We start from the raw sequence: 23944 nt of genomic DNA, 5'->3' as shown, positions 1-23944 counted from the left end.
AACTTCCTTCATTCTGTAGAGTGATAGAAAGGCATGCTTTTATTCTTTAATGGAAATACACCCATGTTAAAACTCACTTTAGGTCACAGCTACATGCTTTTCAGACAACACAGCAAAGTCATGGTTCATGAATTAAGAGGTCAACCGTTTGTCACTGAAGCTGAAAATATCTTCCAAAGGTTAGGCACCTGAGCGATCTTTTAAAATGTTGTTAGGTTTCTATGACAATAGTTCTTTGAAAAGAATGTTTTTTGATACTTATCAAGGAAGAAACTTCAGAAGTGGCCGTGATCACCCTCATTTGGAACTCATTAGCTTGGAACCACAGTAGTTGAATGCAACTAGCACATATGAGTGATACTTTTTTTTTGTTGATTCAGGAGAGGTTAAACCCTTTTATTATGCAGTGTAAAGCTCAACAGCATTAACAAAAACAGCTCCAGAGTTCTGTGGTTATGACTCTCCATGGCATAACAGTCAGAATTGGTTCAGTTATTAAATGATTATCCCCATTTTACTGCTGGGGCACTGAGTTTAAGTGATTTGACTATGGTCACACATGGTACAGCTATACTGTCCCCTCCCCCCAAAAAACCCCCCACAAACCTCACCCCAAACCCTGTGGCAGTGAGTCTCAGAGTCTGGATCAACTGACTCGGGTTCACGGGGCTCATGCTATGGGGCTAAAAATAACAGTGTAGATATTCCCACTTGGTCTGAAGTGGTGGGATCTGAGAGCTGTCTGGGGGGAGGGTTTCAGAGCTAGAGTTGTAAAAGTCGAAGCATGTAGGGGCCTACAAATGTTTAGCATATCTGGCACATAAGTACCTTTCAACACCGGCTACAACAATGCCATGCAAAGGTTTGTTCTCACTTTCATATTAATATTAGGAATAGCATTCCTAATTCAGTGCAGTTAGGATGGGTCTTGCTTCCTGTGTTTACATAATAACCAGGAAGACCATGAGTTTTTAGGGATGGAGGGAGTGTGCGCTATGGAAGGGCAGGTGTAACTGATTCACAGCTAAATAGATTCTTTAGTCCTCTCCTACTTCCTGCTCTCCATGTAGTGGGGTGCAGGTATGACTTAACAGGCCCTTGTAGTGATGGTCACAGAGCAGCTTTGATGCCTCTTTCAACCAAAGGAGAAGATCTTTTCTTCTCTACATCTGTGCAGAACCCACTGCACTTCTCAGGTTATGTGGATTTTGTCATTTAAAGAACAGCATTTCTCCCTTAATAAAATGTGAAAATCAGTGTATTGTTTGATGCTTCATCTTACAATTACTTAAGCTATTGTTTAACACAGGGCATTGAAACTCAGACAAAGAACAGTTTGGTTTTTTTGCTTTATTGTGCATCAGGTGCATTTTTTCTGTTACAGATAAAAGCTGGGGACAAAAAAAACAACTGTCTTCTTTAAAGAAAGAGTCTGAAAAACACGCTGGCTGCTCACATTCACACCATCCTTCTAAGTCATGTTGTAGCTAATTATTAACAAGAAAGATACATTGTATGTAAGTAACAGAGTATGTCTTCCTTCATATACAATAAACTGATATAGTCCATTCCCTTACTATTTAGGCAAATGTTAAAATGAAAATGGTCTGTCTGTATATGTGTGTATATATAGGATGTACATTTCCTTCCCCTTCCTCCGCATATTCTGGCATTTGTTTATAAAAGGGTTTCAAAACTTCAGTGACTGATAAAGGTGCAAGACTCCGAATTCACATCTGGTGCTGATATGAAACCTACATGGAGTTGAAAGGAATTGCCTGCACTTATGCTAGATGTGATTTTGGCCAGGGATAATGATGATACTCCTTAAAACCATACTCATTAGTAGAATTGCACTTTTGGTCAGCATACATGTAGCACTGTTCTGGGGATACTAACCAGACCCCAAGCATGGGCATTGTGCAAAGCAGAGACCATCCATCACCCTGAATTAGAAGTAAAATATTAGTGAGCAGACAGATTCAGCAGCTGAAGCAAATTAAACTGAAACCGTTGATATGACTCAGAAGAGAAAGATTCATTCCAAATTTTACTGCAAAGTGATAAAATCTGAAGGTTTTTACAGTTCTGAAAACCAGGGCATTTTTTTCCACTAGGACAATCTGAAGTAAAAAAAGCATTGTGTCTAGTATTTTTCCTAAAACAAATTTTGCTCAAATGGTACCATCTTACAATCCACTGGGCAGGGCTTTCTCAGGCCATTTTAATTTCTAAACACTATTTTCTTCATCTGCCTTTGAGTTGCGCCACTTGAGCAACAAGAACGTTTGTGGAAGCTTTTCTTTCACAATAGTTCTAGGGTTTTAATGTTTAGAAAATGTTGTTCTCTTCTGTTTGTGTGTACTTAAAGTGCAAATGTGTTTCTTCTATGGGGGCCAAATTCAGCATGAAGTAAATGTGGGCAAATACATGGTAGTTAGTGGAGTAACAGCAGGGATGAATTTGACCCTGAGCTTGTTTACTGTGAATCCTGGAGACATAAGCCCATGCTTTAGATAAACAGAAAACTAACTTTAAAAAATTAAGGGAATTAGTTAGGGAAGTGGACTGGACTGAAGAACTCATGGACCTAAATGCGGAGGAGGCTTGGAATTACTTCAAGTCAAAGTTGCAGGAACTATCTGAAGCCTGCGTCCTAAGCAAAGGAAAAAAATTCATAGGCAAGGGTTGTAGACCAAGCTGGATGAGCAAGCATCTCAGACAGGTGTTTAAGAGAGAGCTTTCCTTGCTGATTCCTACCATCTTCCACTCCTTGTAGGCTTTCTGCTTTCTCTTGGAGGTCAGAGCATGTAGAGACAAAGTGAGAAATGCCAAAAGCCAAGTAGAATTGGACCTTGCAAAGAGAATTAAAACCAATAGTAAAAGGTTCTATAGCTAGATAAACAGGAAGAAAACAAAGAAAGAAGAAGTGGGACTGCTAAACACTGAGGATGGGGTGGAGGTTAAGGATTATCTAGGCATAGCCCAATATCTAAACAAATACTTTGCCTCCATTTGTAATGAGGCTAATGAAGAGCTTAGGGATAGTGGCAGGCTAATGGATTTGAGGATATGGAGGTAAAAATTACCACATCCAAGGTAGAAGCTAAACTCGAACAGCTTAATGGGACTAAATCAGGGGGACCGGATAATCTCCATTCAAGGATATTAAAGGAACTGGCATGGGAAATTGCAAGCCCATTAGCAAGGATTTTTAATGAAGCTGTAAACTCAGGGGTTGTACCATATGACCGGAGAATTGCTAATATAGTTCCTATTTTTAAGAAAGGCGAAAAAAGCGATCTGGGTGATTATAGGCCTGTTAGTTTGATCTCAGTAGTATGCAAGGTCTTGGAAAAATTTTGAAAGAGAAAGTAGTTAAGGACATCGAAGTTAATGGTAATTGGGACAAAATACAACATGGCTTTAAAAAAGGTATATCATGCCAGACCAACCTGGTCTCATTTTTTGAGAAGATAACAGATTTTTTAGACAAAGGGAATGCAGTGGATCTAATTTACCTAGATTTCAGTAAGGCATTTGATATGGTTCCGCATGGGGAATTATTAGTTAAATTGGAAAAGATGGGGATTAATATGAAAATTGGAAGGTGAATAAGGAACTGGTTAAAGGAGAGACTACGAGTCATACTGCAAGGTGAACTGTCAGGCCGGAGGGAGGTTACTAGTAGAGTTGCTCATGGATCGGTCTTGGGACCGATCTTATTTAACCTTTTTATTACTGACCTTGGTGCACAAAGTGGGAGTGTGCTAATAAAGTTTGGGGATGATACAAAGTTGGGAGTTATTACTAATACAGAGAAAAGTCTGGGATATCATACAACAAGATCTGGATGACCTTGTAAACTGGAGTAATTGAAATAGAATGAAATTTAATAGTGGAAAGTGCAAGGTCATGCATTAAGGGACTAATAACAAGAACTTTTGCTATACGTTGGAGACGCATCAGTAGGAATTGACAGAGGAAGAGAAGGACCTTGGCACGTTGGTTGATCACAGGTTGACTATGAGCCACTAATGTGATGTAGCCATGAAAAAAGCTAATGCGGTCCTAGGATGCATCAGGCGAGGTATTTCCAGTAGAGATAGGGAGGTGTTAATACTGATATACAAGGTGCTGGTGATCCAAGGAATGTAAAACCTGCCTTATGAGAGGAGACTCAGCTTGGCTTGTTTAGCCTAACCAAAAGAAGGCTATGGGGAGATATGATTGCTCTCTATAAATACATCATAGGGATAAATACCAGGGAGGGAGACATTGAAGTTATTTAAGTTCAGTGCCAATGTGGACACAAGAACAAATGGATATAAACTGGCCACCAGGAAGTTTAGACTTGAAATTAGATGCACGTTTCAAACCATCAGGGGAGGGAAATTCTGGAACAGCCTTCCAAGGAGAGCAGTGGGGGCAAGAAACTTAGCTGGCTTCAAAGCTGAGCTTGATAAGTTTATGGAAGGGACGGTATAATGCCTAATTTGCCTAATTGTCTAATTTGTCAATTGACTGATCTTAGAATACTAGTGGTAAATAAGCCCAATGGCCTGTGAAGGGATGTTGGATGGGGTGGGTTCTGAGTTATTACAGAGAATTCTTTCCTGGGTGTCTGGCTAGTGAGTCTTGCCCACATGCTCAGGGTTTAGCTGATCGCCATATTTGGGGTCAGGAAGAAATTTTCCCCCAGGGCAGATTGGCATAGACCCTGGGGGGTTTTCGCTTCCCTCTGTAGCATGGGGCATGGGTCACTTGATGGTGGATTCTCTGTACCTTGAAGTCTTTAAACCATGATCTGAGGACTTCAATAACTCAGTCTTAGGTTAGGGGTCTATTACAGGAGTGAGTGGGAGAAGTTTTGTGGCCTGCATTGTGCAGGAGGTCAGACTAGATGATCATAATGGTCCCTTCACACTTTATGGTCTTTGAGTCTGTGTGCAGCAGAGGCAGTGCAAGTGTCCCATATTGTCCTTCTTCTGGATTCCACCTCTGGTTTAGAGGGACTCCCCATACTGTGGACTGAGAGAGTATTTAAATCTCCATGCTCTTTTAGTGCTTGGCCTCTCTACTGAGGCTACCAGCATAGTTCCCAGTTAATGCTAAATGTGATGGTGGTGGCTTTGTAACATGGATCCTTACCCATTGGAAACAGGAGTGAGATACTAAACCCATTTGTCATGAAGCACAAAAAAGCCATCATATGGCAACAACTTTTAGCCATGACTGACTTGGGAGAGAGTCTAACTGCAAGCCTAGAGATGAAACGTGAAGGGAACCAGTCCCATGAGGCACTAAGCACCTCAACACCTTGCCAGATTTGGCCCAATGAGCATATCTTCCTTCCTTCCTTCCTTCTGTAGTTTCAGATGGGGGTAGGGGGATAATGTGAAATCGTTACTGATTGTTATTTTATTGTAATTTGAAAGAATATTAGCAATAAACAGGTTTTAATATTTGGTCTGAAATCTGAATTTCACTCTCAGCCAGTTGAAAAGTTTCAGCTGGTGAAAGAATCTACTTTGTAATCATCTAAACATTCTAAAATAATAATGGACTTGATTTTAATTTTACTAACCACCCTGACATAAGCTCAAGACCTGCCGGGTTATCCTGTTATGGAGGCTATGTTCTTATCTGTATTTGAATAAAGACTTTGTTTTTTCTTTTAGTAGTGGAGAAAGGGGTTAAGGTAGAGAAATTTCTAGCATAGCCATTTGGTATAAAGCATTAGCACATAACTGATAGTGAAAAACAAAATAGTCTAACAGAACCAGAGGTGGGGGGAGGGAAATGAGCAGACAGGAGCTCAGTTTTTAGTTCCAGCAGACTCAGCTAGCAGAAGGGGAAGATCTGGGGCTCCTTGCCAGAGAAACATCACTTAGTGTAAACATCTGAAGGCATCTTTAGAATGCCCTTATCATAGGGAGTCACAAAGCTTTTGTACTCTGGAAGTTTTCAAGTCAGCAGCAGCCTGGCAGGCGACTAGGGAAAAGATACTTTTTAATGTGGATTTTTAGTACAAAGAAAACTAAAACTAAGCTGACCAGAAAGACTGGAATTTCAGCTCTCTCTCTCGCCCCCTCATTGGATTTCTCTCTCTCTCTCTGCAAGCCCTTTAAATCAGAGATTACTGGGTCAGTGACTCTCATTATCCGTCTTATACCAGTATCCTCTTGTCTTCAGGCTCCTGAAGGAATATTGCTACCTGTAAGTACCTTCTCTGTGTCTTCTCTCTCCTATTGAATATATTGTTGTATGAATTGAATGTGGTAACGTTTATGCTTGTAGTATTATTTAGTGCCTCTACTGAATGTTGCAAGAAGGCATACAGACAATATTTACAGTATTCAGGATGAAAGCTTAATTCTAATTTAAGATGGAAAAGAGGCATTAAGTTTTACCAGTGGGTTTACCAGTACTTTTAAAGATTAGAAGTGAAAGATTCCAAGTAAACCATATTATTCTAAAATGCCATTTTTTTACTAATTGATAGATATTTCTAAACTGTCTTTACTCCACCACCTGTGCACTAATAAAACTTTATAATATCATATTTTGTTACTTCCCCCTTGAAATTTAAGGGTTTGTTTAGCAAGGTTTCTTTGAATTTTTTTTTTTTAGTGAAACACACTAAAATAGAGAAATGTGGCACCAAAAACTGAAAATGCTTTCAATATTAATTAAAAGCAGTGTAAAGCCCGTCAGAAATTTGCTTTAGTTGGGAGACTCTTGCTCTTTTGAAGTATATTTTAAGGATATATTTTTATCTTGCAGTAGAAATCTGAGACTTAAGTTTTCACATTTTTTGTTTGTATTTGTATAACTGTCTTCTCTCTTGACCTCAATTTTACACACTTTGATTTGTAATATTTTAAAGACGCTCTTAGCTCTTCTTTTTCCACACTGATACAGAACTAATCTCCAAAATTCAACTTTCTGATTGTCTTGTTCAATTACATTCTGTGTTGTGCTGAGATGTATTAGTCAGCCAAGCTGCTGCTGATAATTATACAGTACATCCTGAAAGGAGTATTCAAAAACTTTTTGGTATTTATGATCTGGAGAAATGTATTAAGTGAGAAAATTAATTGATTCAGTGCTGTATAATTTGCTAGGTACAATGAGCAAAATGCATCTCCAGTTCTACCATAGTATGTCCATAAGAAGCACTGATACTTGACGGTGCTCTGCTGTTGCTGCAGCTGTGTTTCAATAGTGAAAGAGCTCATGGTCTAAGTTCATTTGTCCTCTTTCTTCTCTCTTATTCTAACAGTGTCCACTAATGTCCCATTGTAGCTAAGGGTCTGTCAGCATTTCCGGTATGATCCTTCCCTTCCATTATGATCCTTCTCTATCATTTATAAGGGTTTATGATGGGGATGTTTTCACCCAGTGCTGAAACATAGAATAAAAGCCTCTACTTTAAATTTCTCTGCTTCTTGTAATCCTAAATAAAACCCTGTTTAGAAGTTAATTTAATGTTTTGTGATTTAATAGACACTGTGTGAAAAGTTGATGAGAGCATGATCTCGCAAATTCATCTTTCACATAAAGATTATAAAGTTGTTTAATTGCTCCCCTCCTTTGCCTGTGCAAAAATAGCAACCTCTCTATTAAGGATAAAATGTAATACAAGTAGATTAGAAACAGATTACTTTTATGGAGTGATATGCCATTTTTGGGGACCTTTCTCAGAAAATGAATTCCCACACTATTATCCTCCTTAGCTATCTATAGTGTATGGAATAAATACATGCTGATGACATACAGAGTTGTGGAGAATTGGTTTAGGTTTTAATTCTATATCTGAGGTTTTTCAGCTTTGAGATTTTTTTCTACTGTGATTTCTGCTCTATGCATAAATAGGCAAATAATACAGACAAAAGTGTCCATGGATATCAATTAATTTTATTAAATGAATATGCCTCAGTTGTGTTCATTAATCTGTTGTATTCACTTTCTGCAGCAATTCAAGCGGTCCAGATTAATAGCGCACATGTTCACGGCAAGTGAATTTCAGCACTTACACCAGAAGTGAGCTCATCCAGTGAGGGAAAAGAAACATTTGATCTGACCAATCACATGTAAGCAACATGGTCGTGATCAATCTGTAGGGTAAAAAAATACAGAAAGCTCTTAGTTGAATAATGAATAAATTAGAGGAAATTTTGCTGTGCTTGTGGATATCCTGTGAGCAGAAAGAGAAGTTAAATTGTGCACTGAGAATTATTCACTCAGCTCTATTTACCATGATAGCAGTGATTCTGCAATAGTCTAATTTGCACAAGGATAACTTTCTTTCATATATATGGCTGTCTGTGGAACCAGTTATTGTAGCTAGGTGGTCTATGCAGAACTTGATAGCAGCAGCTCCTTCACAGGTTACAACATGAGATTTTATGAATGATTCATCTGTCTTTTGTGCAACTAAGTGAAAAACCTGACTAGGCTTAATGAAATGTCTTATTTTGTCTGTAACTGCCATTATTCTGATACCTGCAGCAGCATTTCAAAGGGCTTAAAAGCTGGATGTGAAGATAAACAGTAGCTGTGTGCCATCTGATTTTCATATAAGTGTATTCTCCATTTGTCTAGGGCCATCATGAGAATTACATGAAACTGACACAATGAAGGTGCATTGTGCAAGCATCTTGAACAGTTAATATATATATAAAATACATATATATGATAGATACTTTGCTAAATAATTATGCATTACACATTTCTATCCCCAAATTGCCACATTTACCAGTATAGAATAATTCTGATGAGAGACAATGTAAATAACTGTTTAAAATAATGCGTTCACCTTTGTAGGTGAATTAGAATTTGCAATTATTCATAACTATACTATGCACATATAGAGCATCTTTCATTTGAGAACCTCAAATTGCTTGCAAAGAGAGGTATGTATTATTCTTACTCCTTGGGTGGGGAAAATAAAGCACAGAGCAGTTTGGTTTTTTGCTTGAAGGTCACACAGTAAGTCAGTGGGAAAGTCAGGAATAGAGCCCAAGTTTGGGCACTTCCTGCTCAGTCCACTAGACGACACTGCCTCCCTTTACAGGATACTCGCTAATGTTAACACTCAAGCATTCTAAAGCTGATCTTCAGGGTGGCAATGCAGCTGACACACTATTCTCTAGTTTAGCCCTGTGAGATAGTGAGTAGTACACTCAATGAATATGGCTGTCTTTAAGAAACATTGCAAAAACTTCCTCTTTGGAAAGGCCTCTCTTCCATAAGAATGACACTCACAACATTGACATCTCTTTCCACCCCCAAAACCCCCAGCCCCTTAACAAAAAAAGAGCTAGATTAATAAAATCTGAAAAAAGCAAAAGCAAAAACCCTGCCCCAATCAGAGCTTTTATCCAGAAAGAGAGGTGCCAGAGACTCCGTGAAGTCCACTAAGGACTACGCTTTTGCTATCTATTTTATGTGGAAGGTGCTCAGCTGGTGATGGGTGGCAATATAAAATTCCAGAGCAGATAAAGTGCTGAGCAACTCTCTGGAAGTGCTCAACCACTTGCTGGAATGGGCTGTTGGCAATATCCTGTTGTATCACTATTTAATGACGTGCATCACAATAGCATCTCCCCACATCATCATGACATGATGAAGCAACATCACCCTCCACAGCTTCCCTCACTCTCTCCATCTCCTTCTGGTTCCTGTCTTCTCTGTGGGAGAGATCTCAGCAGCTGCTTTTCTCCTTTTTTCCTCAATGGCTTCCTCACCTCGTGTCCATTGGTTTAGAACTGTTCACATTGCCTGATAGAGATGCTTACACCATGAGAGCTGGATATAGTTTGCAAAGGCCATGGAGAACTAAATTGACTGTTGATGATGTAGGTATTGGATTCCATTTCATTATAGATTCTCTGTTTGCACCTACTGAACTGACTAACAAAGAGGCATGAAGTTCAAACTAGCGAAGAACCAAAAAATTCTGTTTGGTGAGCATGTGTCAGTCATGACAAAACCATGATGGTCAATGACTAATCCCAGTTTGCCTGCCAGCACATAGTTTGATCTTTCATCCATCGTTAGTTATTTGTTAAATTCAAATGCTTATGGAAAGGATGTCCTCCATCTACCTGACTCCTTTCAACCCTTACAACTTCCATTTTAAGAGACCTCGCTTCTGTCTATCTGTTATATCACGCTCTTGAGGAATGAAGGAGAGACCAGGACAAACAATTACGCATGCTGTCATTCGGGCCTCTTCCTTCTCCAGTGTTGGGTTTCCCCTTCAGGAGGCATTTCGTTGCTCACCTTCCTGCTTTTGTGCCGCAAGACATGGTAACCCTTCTGTTATCCTAGCTAATTTCCTTGCTGTACAATGTAATGGCACTTTGAGTGTGCCCCTCAATTTATAATCCAAAGCACATAGCATGGTTTCAAAAACCCAGAGTGCCCAATATCCCTGCCTTCCTCATAAGAATTGTCAGTCTTACAGAAAAGAAGTGAGGGATCGGACATGCTCCAGAATTTCACAGTCCTTTAACACCATGTAAGGAAGTTCCAGATCATTCCTCAGTTCTAAAATAGGGATACCAGTAGGACAATTGGAGGGGCTACTTGATTTTATCCCCAAAAGTGAGGCATGCCCTGATGAGGTGACCAAAAATAAGGTATAATAAAGTTCCTGCCCCTCTTTTCCCCAGTTTACTCTTATCTCCTACCTATAACCTACCTATAACCACATATAACCACCTATAACCACATATAAGAAGTGGATGAGGAGGGAGTAGTTGGGGGGAAGGCTTTAAGTGAGAATTTTCAAACTTTCCAAAAAGTTTGGTGTGTGATTGGGAAATAGGCAAAGATTTGGAAAGATTCTTATTTCTCCCAGACTGATTTGCCCATCTCTACAAATAACCATCTACAGTAACATTACGTCCCCATTTGTGTACAGAGGAAATCAGTCAGTGCATAATTCCACAGGGATTAAAAAGGAGGAAGGGCGGATAATGTGGAAAGTAGTGTTTTACCAATGATGTCAATCAAACTCTTCCAGAAGTTGGAATATATAGTTTCTTTCCAACAACTTTGAAGGAGATACAGATATTTATTTGCGCATAGTATTCATGGTATTCATCCTATTGAATATATGTAACATGGGTATGCGAATGTTCAGAGAGTGTTGCTTTCTATATGTGGAGAAACGGAATATGAAAAGAGACCCAGTAAAATGGATTAATCTTTACATTCTCAGCTTCTTTTGGATAAATTGTTTCTCTGGAGTTAAATGAGAAGAAGACAGATACTTCCTAGTTAAGTTCTTATGTAAAAAATATTTACAGTATCTATGCAGTGCAATCCAGCAGTTAATTTCTACTCTGAACTGTAGGGACCCAAATGCATTAAAACACAAAAGCCAGAGCTGATTTTAATTGTTGGTCTCTCCAACTATCTTCAGTACATTAAATGTCTCTTTTTAACAATGCAACCTCTATAGCTAAATTTTAAAACCCTCTAACAGTATGAACAAATAAACGTAACACTTTGAAGAGAAACAATGCACTAAAAGGAGCTGTGGGGACGACGATGATTTTGAGGGGAGGCAGCAATGGGTAGAACATGCTTGTTAGTCTCAGTCAGACACTATGACCTACTTATCCACAGTGCCCTTTTAACATCAATGCACTGTTGACTGCACTGGATGCTGTGGTGGGTTGTTTGTTTGTTTGTTTGTTTGTTTTTTAGAGGGTTGGGTTGTTTAGATAAAGTTTAAAGTATCTGTTCCTGATTTAGAGAAATCTCCTTCCTCTTCATTTTTCTTTCTATTTCTACTTTGCAGAAAGCTACGGGAACTCTATTTGATGATGAAGGAATGGAGCGCTTCTCTCTTAGGGAGAGTCTATCCAGTCTTTGGAATCTCTTCTTATTGTAGTTGGGGGGCTCTCAGGACTAAGCTAAACTGCACAAAGGCACTTTTAGTGCAGAATAAGAATGTCTTCACAAGGAGTTGTGTGGAATGGCTGTTGACCTTTAAATTCACACCTTAGCTATTTTGCAATACCTTCCCCATGAATTCTCCCATGTAGACAAGCCCTGAGGCTTCAACAAGGGATATTGAGGGACCTATTGGAAAATACTTTACAGTTTTTCTTTCACGTTCTGTGATTCATTCCTCTTTCCTTTGCTGTCACTCTTTCCCCCCATTGTTCTCCTTTTCTCTCTCCCCATGCTGCTTTCTGTATTATTCTGCTCTTCAGTTATATATATCCTCTTCAATATTGACAATACTGCTTTCTCGGTAGAGCTGTCACCCAAGACATAGGAAGGTGCGCGTTTGAGTTCAACACACTGGGGTTTAAGCTCATGTGCTTATGACTGACATTACAGTGCAATAATATGGGGCTGGGCTATCCTTCAAATATGATGTTAAACCCAAGTCGTTCCCATCACTTTTTGGTGGCTCCCCTGATAGAACTTTAAAGACCCTATGACACTATGTATAACCTCAGTGTTCAGGCCAACATTCCGTCTCTTGATTAGTCTAATGTCTTAGGCTTGTGTGAACAATATTATGTGCTGTATTATGTCGAGAATAACCAAGCCTGAAGATTAGTAACATGAGAATTAATGGTCTCCCAACAAAAAATAAATAAACTCAGGATGCATTTTTAAACACTGTACAGTGGTGACCCTTAAAATGTTCCAGAAAAACAATCTGTGTTTGTAGTGGGCTGTCCTCAGTAATTGCTAGACTACAGTAGGTACAGAGTAGGATAAAGGAATTCCACAGATAATGAAGCAACCATATCTATGTTTATCTTAAGGAAAATGGCAAGTTTTTAAGTGCAGCCGCTATACATCTAACTTCATTAAACACATGGAGAGAGTGAGAGAGAAACTTTAATTGAAATGGGTTTTCCTCCCACTAGGACTCCACCTCATAAAACGAACAAATCCAAGTAATAGAGCATAATTGGCACTCTGCCTTGGGAGAGGCCCAGAACTGAGCTATTATGGAATGCGAATTCAGTTTTATCCTAAAATAGCATAACTTTGCCTGGGTGGTGCACAAATTTTTGTTTCTGGAGACATTTGCATTGCATTTTGTCATGGTGTGATATTAAGTAAATTGAGTAATTCAATAAACATAAAACAAGTTAAGTGTGGATGAAACATAGGGAATCATTGGCATTGTTGGTGTTGCCTATCTATTTTAACAACTCAGCCGTCTACTAATTATAGCTAGTCTGTGAATTAAATGGAAAAAATGTTCATTGCAGTCAGTCTCTTAAACGCCGAGAACACAAGAAATCAGAAATAACAAAAGCTTTCTACTGAGGGTGCAAAGTGTTTATATATACAATATTCACTCATTTTAAAATAAGTTGTAGCGCAAAAAAGGGCAGAATAGCTCCTTTCTATCTCTAAATTCTGTGATCTAGATCAGAATGGCAGTGGAGGGATGGCTATATCTGATACAGTTTTCTGTCTTAGGGCTGTTTTCCCTGATTGAGAAAGAAGATTGCTGTAAAAGAATAATTAAAGCATCATGCACTGAAATACTTACTGTCCTTTGATTTTAGCTATATCAAGTGACATACAGGAGTTACATACACAGATAAGGGCTATTTAGAAAGGGAAAAAAGAGGGGTATTGTTTTCTAGCATCACAAAATTCAGTGAAAAACTATGCTAAGTATCTGATTTCTGTATGGCCTGTAATCGGTTTGTGGTGTATGGGACTAGAACATTAAACAACAAATGGCCAGAACAGTGCTTTTGTTAATTGCATGTTCTAAGGTGACAGCTACATAATTTAGCATCTCAGAGTCCTTGCCATTGCCCCTGGCTAAATTTTAACTAGTGCAATAATCATTTTCTTTACTAAAGGAATTTTAGAACTTATTTCGTTTTTAAAATTCTTTGTTTTTTCTAGTATATTTTTTCTACTATCCATAAATCTTTCTTAATATTGTTCGTTACAAATAAACCAAACCTACTTCTACCCCAGTCTAGCTAGCCACCCTCTACATGCACTCTCTCCCATTTAAAAAAAACCCAAACAATTGCTAAGTGAAAACTCCCAGGCATCTAGAGATTTTTGTCCCACACGGAGCAGATCTTATGACCTGATCCAACTCCCACCGAAGTCAAGGAAAAACTCCCACTGATTTCAGTGGCAGTAGGCCTGAAGCCCGCAGTGATTAAAGTTCTTTTGTAGAGTATTCTGTGCTGTAATCGGGAGCCATTGGGCCAGGTTCTGATCTTACTTATGGTGATTTTACACCGGTATAAATCCACCGAAGTCAATAGAGTTAATCTAGATTTACATGAGACTATCTGTGATTAGGATCAGGCCCGTAGAATGCATAAAGATTTCTGTACCATTTACAAGGCCTAAATAAGTAAGATCATGTAGGAATATTTCCTACAGATTCTTTTAAATTACATACTGGTTATTTAAAGAATGTCCTGAATCCTGTTATTTGATTGTGCAAAGGGATTTAAGACATTTGGAGGCCAAATTCTTCCCTCAGAGCTGGTGCTCAGCTCCTGGAGACGTCAGTGGGAGTTGCACAGGTGTAGCCTAGGGGAAGCATTAGCCTTATTAGCCTACAAGTTTGGAGGGATACTACGATATTTCAGATACACTTTTGTAGTAGCTGGAGTGCATAGTTCTAGCATAGCAACACCTGGTAGCATTTAAGAATGGCACAAATTTTTAAAAAGGAGCAGACTTGTTTCAAAATAATGTTTGGGCTCCTGTTGATTTGAGACAAGACATCCTACTTTGAGATGATTTTATCCACTGATTGCTTGAATGACTTGCAGTAATAATTCCCAGATTTAAAATTGGCCTTCCTCTGAATAGAGAACGTCAGTATCAGGACTCACTCTAATACCTTTCATTTTTATGCTTGTGTGTAACGGAAAACCCTCCCTCAAGTCCTTTCCTTTTGCAGCCATCGTGTAAGTGACTGGAAAAAAACAAGGTTACCATTCTTAAAGAGACAGTATTGCAGTGGGCAAATGGGAGCCAACTGCAGGAACATATGGAGTGAACATATGTGTGCACTGATATAAAAACAAGCCCATAACACACAGGGACACCAGGGCAACAGCTTTATCACCCAGCATTCATAGAGAAGAAGCCTCCCACCACCCAACCCTCCACCCTCCCATAAAAAGTCAAGCTGTTCACTCATATTTTTCAGGAATAATGGCAAAAGCTTCTAATTCTAATTAGTTCTCCCCCGACCACACACACACCTGGCTGTCTGACACAGGGCAATTAATTCTGCATGAGAGATTTACCTGTGCCTTTGCTCTGAGTTTATGGGACAGCGGCCCGGAGCACAGAAAATAGATCGGCTCGCTCTTAGTCAGAGTCAAGAAATACACCTAAGTATGATGTGGTGAAAGCAACATTATGATCCAGACTCTTGAAACACTTATCTGGAGAAACAGTGGGCTCTTCACTTTTGCGGGCACACAGGGGGCACATAAAGTAAACAATAACATTCCCAAACAATATCATTTTTAATTAGTTCTCATACTGTAGTCACACTGCCCAGACTCTGATTCCATCACGTCTTGCAAGCTAAATACTTGAGGAGACACCTCTATCTGTTTATCCCTATCTTCGATTGTATCTTGTCTGTCTGTGGATTAAAAGAGATGTTTTCAGTGTGAACCAATGCTCCTGCTCCATGTCAGGGAGCACTGAACTACTGGAGATGCCATCAGTTAGGTCAGTTGTAAACCTGGGGGCCTGATTCCTTGCGGTCATTGACAAAGTGTTATGGGATAGTTAATGTTCTGGTCAAAGCCTAAAATCAGTAGTTATGCTCTTCCTACCTAAACAACCTCTGTGGCTTAAGAAATTGGCAGCTTCTCTGTAACTGGACAAAGGTTTAGAAGGTTAGAAGCAGTCTCAGATCTACAGTAGCTGTGCCTCACTCATTCTGCATCGGCTTGCAGAGAGGACAATGTTATGCCCCTCATCCACAGTCATTCTGTCTTTTGGCAGTCAATGCACATGTGGTCACTTTAAATTAAGGGTTCTCAAACTTTTTTGGTGGAACCCCCTTTGAAAATATTTCAGGCTGTGATGACCCCCTAACAAAAGTGATGACTCCCCCCCATGCATTGCCATCTTTACTGGCTTGCATGGGGGCTGATAGCTTGTGACTCCCCTATAATAACCTCCAGACTTCCTAAGGGGTCATGACCCTCAGTTTGAAAACCCCTGCTTTAAATGCTGCAGGGTGGCAGCACTAATGAATAGTTAAAAGTGAGATAGGAAAGGCCCTGCTAGAACTGGCATTGTCTCTTCATCTCCCTTTGAAGACTTCTGTCTTCCGACCTAGAAGCTTCTCCTCAAGATGGAAGCCAGGGAGATATCTCATTCCCCTCCCCTCCGCCCCCCCTGCCAATGTCCAATGTCCTCTAGCACAGAGAGGATGTGGCAATAGGGAAGGTTCCTAGTAGTCTCCACTATAGATTCATTTAATTGATATTTAAAGTCTGGGATGAGATGACGGTCTAAGAATACGGTTACAGCCGATATACTTGAATAATCCTAGCACAGCAAGATACATGCCAAACTTCAACAACAGGAATCCAGATTAAATTGTTACATCCATTACCCATCTGTATATGGTAATCTAATGCCTAATCTTGCAGATGAGTTTTTAAGGGTTTGTAGGATTCCACTCCTGGACTGTAAATTCTTAGCTGTGGGGACTTTGTCTCCTTTTATTTTTCCATAAAGCGCCATGTACTGTAGAAACAATTCAGATTAGTAAATAAATTGAAGTCCAAAGAGACGTCCAGATCGATTAATTAGCTGCTTAAATAAACTGCATGTAAGTACATTTGGAGAGGGTTTTTTTTCTTCAGAACAAGTTACAAATGTACATAGTTATGAATAAAGAGAATATATTTCTGTTCATGTCTGGAATAATTGCACTTCTTATGGTTATTTATTTTTGTCCTGGGATGCCCTTGTTTGTGTGTGTTAGGCATTGCTGATTTGGAAACACCACTTGTAGGAGCTGCAAATGGGAACTCAGGAAGTGAAACAAGGCATCTACAATGCTAGCTGCCTCCCCATGATTAAATAAGATGTTATATGGACTTTTTCTTGGAGAGAAAACAAAATGTAATTTACAATATGTAAACAGACCAGGAACCTGAGTGTGGATCAAAGCACTTTGTCCCACTTGCCATCCTATAATTCAAGACATCCCAGAGCTTTCAAAGGAAATTTGTTTCAGCTGTCAGCTAGGTAGGTGGTATTACAATCTTTTGAGGAATTGTCTACTTGCCTCTGCTATGAATGAAACCACAAGGAAGCCAATAATTATACTATTGCATCCATGATTTTAATAGAGTAACTTAACTGGCTCCTTTCTTTCCTCCTTTGTCACTTCTCTGTCTCATGAGCACGTCTGTTCTCCTCAAAATGGGCTGAGGCTTGGTGTATGGCATGGCACCACTGTGTTCTGTTCTGTGCCAAGTCCTCCCAGTTTGTTGGATTGACACCACCCTTTTTAAGGTGTACTTTCAATATGTCTTTGAAGCGCTTCCTCTGCGCTCTACAAGCCCTCCTTTCCTGACTTAACTGAGAGAAGAGGACTTGCTTCAGGAGGTGAGTGTCAGGCATACATACACAGTGGCCAGCCCAACTGAGTTGGTGTTTCATGACCTGTGCTGCTACACTGCTGATGTTGCCTAGAGAGAGAATGCTGATGTTATTGCGTCAGTCTTCCCAACTGATCCTGAGGATCTTCCTAAGGCAGCGCTACTGGAACCACTCCAGCCTCTTGAGATGTCATCTATAGGTCACCCAGGTCTCACACCCATAGAGGAGGGTGGGGAGAACAACTGCCTTGTAGACCAAGATCATGGTGCCTGTTTGCAGATCTCTGTCATTTGAAGACTCATTTAAGTAGTCTTCCGAAGGATGTGCTGGCACAGCGGATCCTGTATTCAACTTCTGTGTCGATGCTGGCTGTTTGGGAGAGATGGCTGCCAAGGTATGGGAAATGGTCCACATTTTCCAGTGGTTCTCTGCTGCTGATGATTTGTGGAGTATGAAGAGTAGTTTGTGCAGGTGAGGGCTGGTAGAGTACCTTGGTTTTTTCCAATGTTGAGAGAGACACCCAGGCTGTGATAGGCATCTGCAAAAACATTTAGGGTGCTTTGCATGTCAGCCTCTGTGTGTGCGAGGATGACACAATCATCTGCATATTGAAGGTCAATGATGCAATTCTCGTGATCTTAGATTTTGTTTGGAGATGTCAGAGATTGAAGAGTTGTCAGGAAGACAGTCACAGATGAGAATCAGGATCATGGCAAGGTAAATGGAAAAGAGTGTTGGAGCAATGACACAGCCCTGCTTGACACCAGTGCAAATGATGAATGGTTCGGTCTCTCAGTCATTGCACAGAATGGTGGCAGTCATCCCGTCATAGAGTGGTCTAATGATGGAAATAAATTTCTATGGGCAGTCTAGCCTGCACAGCACCTTCCATAAGGTATTGTGACTGATCGCGTCAAAGGCCTTGGTTAGGTCAATGAATGTCATGAATAGTTCCTGGTGTTGCTCTCTGCACTTCTCCTGAATCTGTTGTGCCACAAAGATCATGTCAGTTGTACCTCAAGATGGCTTGAAGCCACACTGTGATTCGGAGAGAAGTTCCTCAGCAAGGGGGAGGAGGCGGTTTAGTAGGATCTGGGCAAAGATCTTCCCTGTGATGGAGAGGAGGGCAACACCCCTGTAGTTCTCACATAAAAATTTGTCCCCTTTCTTGAATATTTTAACAATGTTGGCGTTCTTAAGGTCAGGTGGAATTTCTTCGCAGGTCCAGATTTTGTCAAGGAGTTGGTGGAGTTTTTGCTGGAGCTTTGTGCCCCTAGCTTGAAAAGCCTCAGCTGAGATGCCATCTGGGCCAAGTGCCTTGTGATTTTTTTTGTCTGGGTGATGGCATGTCGGACTTACTCAGAAGATGGGGGATCAGCAAGGTGCTCCATTGCTGAACAGTATGGAATAAACTCAATAGTGTCATCAGAGACCATGGTTTTGTGATTTAGTAGGCTCTCAAAATGCTCTTTCCAGCATTGTTTAATGATTGCATTGTCCTAAAGGAGGGTGGAGCCATCCTGGGAACATAAAGGGGTTGGGCCTTAGGAACTTGGTTCATATATAGCGTTTGTTGCTTGAAAGAAGCTTCTCATGTCATTCTGGTCTACGAAAACTTCTCTTGCCATCATTTATTTTTGAAGTCGCATCATCTCCTTTGGACTTTGGCTTTGAGGTGATAGGCCTCATGTTTTTGTTGGTTAGAGGAGTCATTTTGTCAGTTACAAAATGCATTTCTTTTCTGTTGAATTAATGTTAGGATTTTCTCATTGTTTTCATCAAACCAGTCTTGATGTTGGTGAGAGAAATATCCTATGGTTTCATCACATGCACTGTGAATAGTATTTTTAAATTGATTCCAGTGCTCTTGAATGTCAGTGATGTTATCAGACAAGTTAGAGAGTTTCTCAGACAGGTATTGCCAGAAAGTCTTGCAACTGGCTTGGTCTTGAATTGCTTTGATGTTGTACTGCTTTCGCTTAGTCTTTGGGTGTTTGCGGTGTGGTAGAGCGAGCTGCATGTACATGGCTGATCTTACTAATCAATGATCTGTACAACAATGATCTGTACCTCTCATGGCTCGTGTTATATGGATGTCAGTATGATCTTGGGCTCTGACTATTACATAGTCGAGGACGTGCCCGTGTTTGGACCGAGGATGTTTCCAGGTGGTCTTAAATTTGTTGCTCTGCCTGAAGATGGTATTTGTGATGAGCAGATCATGCTCCGCACATTTGCTGAGGAAGAGAGAATATCACAGGAGTTTACATTTCCCACCCCTTCTTTGCCTGTTGTGCTGCGCCAGAGTTGGGAATCCTGTCCAACCCTGGCATTGAAATCTTCCAGGGGGATGAGTTTGTCTTCCTTAGGTGTGACTGTGAAGGCTGCATTGAGAGCGAAGTAAAACTGCTCCTTGTTGTCTTCTTCATCCATTGAGTGTTGGGGCATATGCACACTGATGACCATGGCATAGTGGTTGTTTCTGAGCTTAAGTTGAAGAGTCGTGAGATGCTCGTTGATCCCCCCCCAGGAAGCTCCAAATGCTGACAGGCGATCTTATTTTTATGGCAAAATCAATCCCGTGGATGTGTCTCTTTTGGTTGGCTTTCCTTTCTAGAGAACGTATAGCCGCCACCATCCTCTTTTAATTGGTCCTCATCGGACTGGCGGGTCTCACTAAGGGCTGCAATGCCAATGTTTATTCTTTCCAATTCTCTGGCAATTATGGCAGTTCTTCCTTCTGGGCATTCACTGTTCTGAGAGTCCATAAGGGTGAGGACATTCCAAGTGGCAACATTTATTGTCTTTTATCTCTTATTTTGGCCTCAGAGTTGAGTGATCCCACTGGATGCGGTCATCCAGTTAGAGGAGTGTGAGACAACCTATGTTGGGGGCACCTTTTCTAGCCTACTCCCCGTTTGGAGTGACCGGAGGGGATCCTAAAAAAGGCTTGCTTAGTCACAGCCACTGCTGCCAAAATGCATTTCTGTCTCAGCCAAGCACAAGATGACCATCACACAGCTGCTGCCTGCATGCAAATTTGTGACTGAAGACTCCCAGAGGTCGCTGCTTCTGTCTTCACCACCACTTGTCCATCATCGCAGAACTTTATGTAGGTGTGAGCCCTTTGTCAGAGGCCTGCACGTGAAACCTTTTAACGTGGGGAAACCGGTGCACAGGTGGTAACCACACGAAGGAGGAAAACCTAGACAGGAGGAAAACCCGGACCCAGTGGCAAGATAACCCTCCTGCTGCAGCCCTCATCCTCCTTCACAGCTGCAGAGTTCGAAAAGATCCTCTTATGTGCGCGATCCACCATGGGGTATTGTGGGGTTTGGACCGTGTTCAGTCAGGAGCCTCACCTGAGACAGTACAGTTCTAGTTAAGCCAGTGAAGCTATACTGACACTTGGGCTGAATTTGATGTGATGATGACTTACTAGAACATCTTTTTTAATCCAAAGAGAGGCCAGCATACTTTAAAAATCATGCTGTAACAAATCTTTGCCACCAAAGTTTTCACAATTACCGTATGTTGGATACCCTGGTCACTTGGAACTTCACATCAGTAGTGGGCACATGATCTTAGTAGGATCCTCCTACTGTGGAAACAGAGATCTCCACCTCTTGAGCTAAAGAAGTAGCTCCATGAATTGCTAGCTATGACATGCAGCTGAGCAGTCTGATTTCATCCAGTTAAGGACAGTACGCATTAACTAATTCCTGACAATGAACATACTGCATCACTGATTGGAGCTCAGCAGCCAAGTACTGCAGAGCACATTGGATGCAATGTTTAAAGTACATTGGGAGAAGGGGGCTCATCAGGTCACTGGCTGTTTTCATGGGTGTCACTGCTATGTGGTGATGTGGCACTTCACCATATTGTGGTGATGAGACACAGCAGAGAAGAAATATATTTGGAAAGGATTTCTGTCCCCAGTCAGGTCCCCAGCCAGTCGCACGTTTGTATGCAGGCTTACCTTTGTATGTGGAAGTAGGTAGGGGCATATCCTTGGTGCTCCCTACCCACATGCCTATTCAGACTTGACCAGGTTGGAGAATTTGTGGGGTTGGAATACAAAATGGGGAAGAGAGAGAAGGACCTGATGCTACATCTTGCTAATGAGAGGATTTTAAGGCACTTCAAAAGACAGAATTTATACAAACTCACATCTATTTCCTATTGTTCCTCTGTCTGTTCTCCAACAGAGAAGAAGTGGCTGCTGGTGATGTGATTGGTATCTTTTGTCCAGGAATTTAGTGGGGGTGGCTGTTGATTTATTTAAATTAGTTTTCAGGCTGGATAACTTCCCAAAAATAGAAAGCAGATCTCAGATCTGACTCCTAAAAAGTTTCAAGGAGAAGTGAAGTGTATTAGTTGGTCGTTAACCAAGAGTGAAAGCTTATGTTTGTGGTTGCCACTTTTAACTTCTTCAGTAAATGAAGATGACCAAAGGGCAATGGCTAGGGGTTCAGTGACCAATGCACACAATTATGGGACTAATGAGAAACTGTGACTGGTCCCTCTTGCAAGCTTAAAGGAATCAGGTTGTATGTTCTTAGCCAGTTCTGTCATAGATGGATTTTGCTGAAATAGTCTGACCCAGTGGTTCTTAACCTTTCCAAACTACTGTACCCCTGATAGTCCCACCCCCACGGGGCTGGGCATTTGTGGCTCCAGGCAATTGCCTTTCTTGCCACCCCCAATACCAGCTCTGCACTTGTGACCCCTCTAAAACTGTCACAACCCCCAGGTTGAGAAACACTGGTCTGACCCATGCATATAATTTAAGACCAAAAATGAAAGTTTTTAGGATTGCAAATATATATTAAAACAAACAAAGAAAAACCCAATAGTCAACTGTCTTCTCTGAGTTGAAGTTTAGAGGGCCCAATTACTTTATCATGTGCCTAACATTAAGAATGTGAGTAGTTCCATCGAGGTCACATGGTTAAAGCCAGGCACATGCTTATCTTTCTTTCTGAATTGAGGCCAAAGTGAGTGGATCAGTCTTGTGAAATATAAAACCAGACTGATCAGTATGTATAATTGTAGGGAGCAGTGGGGCCTATCTACTGGGAAACACCTTAGCAAGGACTTAACTGTCAACATTAAGGATGAAAGTGAGTCAATAAGAGGTTTGCAGTTCTGGATCTTTTTTTGTTTGGGGGAAAGACAACTAGTGGTGGTACAATTTTCATTAGTTTGGACATTCTGTATAAATAAGGGTTGAGGGCATTAGAAAATTTCTCCTAGAAACTTAAGGAGCATTTATTGGAGCTTGGAGCTTTACCATCATGGAAATGTGAAAGACCTTATCAGATTTAATTAAAATAAAATAATATCATTCTCTAAACTTTGTGAAACATCTCTGGTTAGTTTGGGAAATTTGAACTAGCTAAATGGACTTTTTGACATTCGAAAGTCTGTTTTTCCTCAGAAGAATAAAGCTGCTTTTTTAAAAGGTCCTTATTTAAAAATGTGGCATTCAAAGAGCCACAAGCAAAATAAACTTCCTGGTACTCAGTTTATCCAGCAGAGAAGGATGAAGGTTAACTCTAAGGGCTTTAAGAGACCTCATTTTTATTTCCTGTTGTTTTTCACGAATACATTTGAAAATAATTCATTTTCACTACAGATATTTTCCTTTTCCATTGATAGATTGCCTCAGCCCCGTCTCAGTTTTGATGGGAGCAGCAACAATTTCAATGTTGTTGTGCAACATCATGCCATATACTTATTTTCATGTTCCAGGCTAGTTAATCTGCTACTTCAGAGCCAGCAGAGGGAGGATAGAGCATTGGGTCTCAGTAGGGTCTATTAAATTGGAGGCTAATGGTTTTTTTAATATATCATGGCAATGCAGTAGTAGATTTAACAACAGGCAGTTGCTCCACGCTCCTCCATTCAGATATATTGAATCTGGAGAACTATTTGCATCTCTGTTTGGAACCTACTTAGCTATTGTCTTGATACACTACTCAGAATAGAATCCAGCTCAGTGTCTCATAGCTGTGTTGGCTCTGAAGTGCTAATAGTAGTAAAAAGTAGTTATACATAGGATGCTATACATGCTCAAGATTCAGTGTGTGTGTATATGTATGCTTCAAGTTAGCAGGTACAACTCAGAATTCGTATAAGGAGCAGATAGATTTGTTGAGTAGGATGGTGCAATTTTTAAATAGTCCATTTTCTGACCATCACTGCCTTTAACGTTGCATGGGGTCAAGTTAGTTTACTGTTTGAAATTAACTGCATTTGTGGGACTGATGAAAGATCTCTTTGCCTGTCTTTTCAATAGATGCTCAGTGCTTCA

The 23944-nt window shown here is 40.5% G+C and overlaps 1 protein-coding gene across 1 annotated transcript in view; it reads left to right on the top strand.

Annotated features, from left to right (window-relative positions):
* Positions 1-6126: 6126 nt before the first annotated feature.
* LOC137156599 (FRAS1-related extracellular matrix protein 1-like) overlaps positions 6127-23944 on the top strand; it is a gene marked incomplete at its 3' end in the record, with an annotated part of 46595 nt that continues 28777 nt past the window's right edge. The window contains exon 1 of the mRNA XM_067553480.1: positions 6127-6219. The remainder of the gene's footprint in view (positions 6220-23944) is intronic.

This window comes from Emydura macquarii, unplaced genomic scaffold (assembly GCF_026122565.2).
Source record: "Emydura macquarii macquarii isolate MOO-44397 ecotype Brisbane River unplaced genomic scaffold, CSIRO-AGI_Emac_v2 contig_1451, whole genome shotgun sequence".
NCBI lineage: Eukaryota > Metazoa > Chordata > Testudines > Chelidae > Emydura > Emydura macquarii.
The sequence above is the reverse complement of the archived record's forward strand: the minus strand, read 5'-3'. Positions and strand labels throughout refer to the sequence as shown.